The sequence below is a fragment of the Dendrobium catenatum genome, unplaced genomic scaffold (genome assembly GCF_001605985.2).
Source record: "Dendrobium catenatum unplaced genomic scaffold, ASM160598v2 fragScaff_scaffold_1360, whole genome shotgun sequence".
NCBI lineage: Eukaryota > Viridiplantae > Streptophyta > Magnoliopsida > Asparagales > Orchidaceae > Dendrobium > Dendrobium catenatum.
The window spans coordinates 228,500-232,442 of NW_021319822.1; positions in this window are offsets into that span (position 1 = coordinate 228,500).

Here is a 3,943-nt window from a genome sequence, read left to right on the forward strand (position 1 = left end):
AAAGTTTAGAAACAAAGAGAAGAAGAATTAAATAAATATAAGATTTCAACCATTGTAAACCAGTTGTCGCTATCATCTTATTTATTCAATGAAGCATAATAGTCAGCTAGCCAATAATTTATATTAAAATGGAGTTTAAGACTTGTTAATAAGACTAAAGGGCATCCTGTTATCAGCAAAGAAAAATTTATAAGAAGTGGTTAGTGTCCTACAAAGCAGTAAATTAAATAGTATTAAATAGCTAAATATTATATATATAATGAATCCAAAAATATATATTCGGTCAATGTCGGTTTCTTAATCCATTGAAATTTGAATGTTTGATTCTCTTCCACTGGGCAACTTCCATGCATGCTTCCAAAAAGATGAAAAGAAAAGTATGAGTGTTCTTCAAGGCCATTGAAAAAGACCATAGAAAGCGTAGATCTTCAACTCTCTGCTATATTCATTTATTTTGTAGCTATCTGATGAGAAAAGTGTCCATTTTCTGCTACTTGTTTAAGGGAAAAAGTGCATGCCATGGGTATGATTGTCCATAGAGTCAAACAATATACTTCAGTGCCATTGGAAGGAAAGCTTAAAGGAGGCTGCAAGAGAGTCAGACCATTTCTGATAAAGCATTTATTGAAAAGGTGAGATGGCGTTTTAAGGGTATAACTTTTTTTTTATATATATATTTTCCCAAAAAAAAAAAAACTTATTTTTTTATTTTTTTTTATTTTTTTGGGAAATTTTGGAGACTAAGCCCGTATATTAAAGAAAATAGATTACAAGTAAATAGAAACCTGTAAACCTCAAAACAAAAGTCGAAAATGAAACAAAAAAAGGGGGAGCTGAGACAGCCAAAAAGGGGTCTCAGGGAGAGGCTAGCCTCCAAGCAACATTACAAATACATATTGGGAATAAACAAACCCAAAATAGCCAAATGACTCAATCAGCAATCAAAAGTATCAGTAAAATGAACCCTCTAGGAATAACCGGTTGCTAAAATGAACGCATAGGGATAGATGAGCAGCCAGCAAGCCGATGAGTCCAAAATAACGAAGGAAACATTTGTCAAAATACAATCTAAAGTAAGTGCACAAACCATCCTCAACATCATTGACCCATCAAAATTCTTGCCTCCAACAACAATAATCCGATCAAAAGCAGCAGAAATCAAAGAAACCATCATGTGAGCAAAGCAAACCAAGCTGATAGCCTGTCCCAACCTTTCCAAATTTCAACTTTCTGAAGAATGGCAAATTTAATAACTCCATGAGCTGAGTAGGACTATTCCACGAATTTGTAAATCGCCTTCTATTTCTTTCGAGCCAAAGATTATAAACCGTGCACGAAACAACTAAAAAATAGAAATTCTTATCCTCCTCATTGAAATACATAATATTATCCAGAAATTCAAAAACTTGTAGGAGATTAGCCCTCAAAAGGAAATTCTATAAAACTGGAAGAACCAAGGAAATAACCAAAAAAGACTCACAATCAAAGAACAAGTGATTATGCGTTTCCAAATGACCTAGAAAAAAGGAGCAGTTGTGGTTCACTGGAATGGCCCTTTTAATTAAAACATCAGTACATTTAATTAAGCTTCTTGATGATGGCCATCCACGAGTAACAAGAAAACCGTAAAATAGGCCTTCTATGCCAAATGTAATTATGCCAAGAGACCTCATGCAAATGACTAAAAAATTGAGTAATGTAAACTTTATATGAGGGCTTGCCCAAGCAAATCCAAGCTTAAATAGGTTGCTCGATAATAAGAATGCTCATTAAAATAAGAGGGGGTGAATTGAATATTTAAAAACTTCTTTAACTAAAAGAAAAATCTTTTTAAATCTTATAGCAAAAAATAAATTAAATCAATAATAAAAATATTAATCAGAGAGATTTCACCCAAGTAATTAATCATAATAAAAAATATAGTGCATAAAATAATTAAAAAGAACACACCAAATTTATAGTGGTTTGGTCCAACATAACTTACGCCCACTCCTTGAAGGCACCCTCCAAGTATTGTACTAAACATTTAATGACACTTCTTTAGCCCCCACAGCTATGTGGATAAGCCCTTATAAAATTACTTCCACCTTCCTCGATGTGATGGACTATCCGGGTCCTTTGACACCCAATAGATCTTCTTTTTCCCAAAAATTCCCTCAAGACGAATCTTGAATCCGATGATACTAAAGTGCAAGTTTTCTGGAGCAACCGTGTGAAACCCCCTTCACACTCCCTTGAAACTCCCTCCAAGGATCTTCTCCCTCTCTCGAACTCCACCATATTCTCTCTTCCTTTAAAGTTCTCTCTTAAACTTTTCTCAAGAAGAACAAAGCTTCAATAGTTGCCAAAGACACTTATCAAGTGCCTTGACAAAGCTTAAATTGAGGATTTTGATAAAACCTAAAAATTAATCTTGGCGGTACAGTAAAGATTGTCTAAAGATCGTCTAGGACGATCTCAAGATCATCTTGTACGATGTGTTTAAAAAGGGGGCTTCATAAAATCCTAAAAAACTTAATTCTGGCATAAAATATCATTTTGGACGATTGTAGGATCTTCCAGTACGATGTGTAAAATTTGACCTAATAGTTCTGGATGAGAAAAGTGGAGGGTTGTGTTAGGTTCTCGACAGCCAGCGTAAAACTTATCGAATAATAATGTCATGAATTCTCTAGAAAAATTGGCTAGTGATATTAAAAATATTGCAAAAGATGTGCTTAGAGTATCAAAGGGAAAAACTCCTAATAGTAAAAATAGTTGGTGATGGAATACAAATGTGCAACAAAAGAGTAAAAATAAGAAGATTTATCAGAAAAATTAGTTTAATTTTAAAAATTCTGATAATTGGAAAATATATAAAGAGACTCGTAAGAAATCTAAGAAAGTAATATGCAATTCAAAGACCTTAGCTTTTAGTGAATTATATAATAGATTAGATACTAATGATGGAGAAAGATATAGGTATAGGTTAGCCAAACAAAGATATAGGAGTAGTAAGGATTTAATTCAAGTGAAGTGTATTAAGGATGAAGATAAAAAAATACTTTTCTTAGAAGATGATATTTAATAAAGGTGGATGAGATATTTTGCTAATCTTTTTAAAGAAGATATGAAAATAAGAATGACTATAGTGACCTTAGCACGTTAAATGAAAATAAAGATTTTTATTTTTATCAACATATTATTAAAATCGAAGTTAGAGTGGATTTAAAGAAAATAAAGGGTGGAAAAGTTATTGGACATGATGATATTCCAATAAAGGTGCGGAAATGCTTTGGAGATGAAGGAATTTATTGGCTTACTAAACTTTTTAATACTATTTTAAAGACTAAAAAGATGTCAGATGAGTGGAGAATGAGTGTGTTAATTCCTATTTATAAAAATAAAGGTGATGCACAAGATTGGGCGAATTATAGAGGAATTAAGTTAATGTGTCATACTTTAAAACAATGGGAATGAATTAAGGAGCATAAGTTGTGGCGTAATACTAATGTTTCTCAAAATCAATTTGGATTCATGCCGGGTAGGTCGGCTATGGAAGTCATATAATTATTAAGAGTTTTGATGAAGTGATATAGAGAAAATAAGGAGGATTTACATATGATATTTATTGATTTATAAAAATCATATGATAAAGTTCCAAGGGAAGTGTTATGGAGTGTTTTTAAAAAGAAATGAGTTAATAACACTTATATTGTAATCATTAAAGATATGTATGCATAAGTTATTACTTGTGTTCAAACACAAGGTGGTTTGACCAAGTATTTCCCTATTTCGGTTGGGTTACATCAAGGATCTGCCTTAAGCCCATATCTTTTTGCTTTAGTCATGGATGTTCTCATTAGACATTTGCAAGAGGATGTACCTTGGTGTATGCTTTTTGCTGATGATATTCTTCTTGTTGACAAGACTAGAGAGGGAGTTGAAGGTAAACTCGAATTAT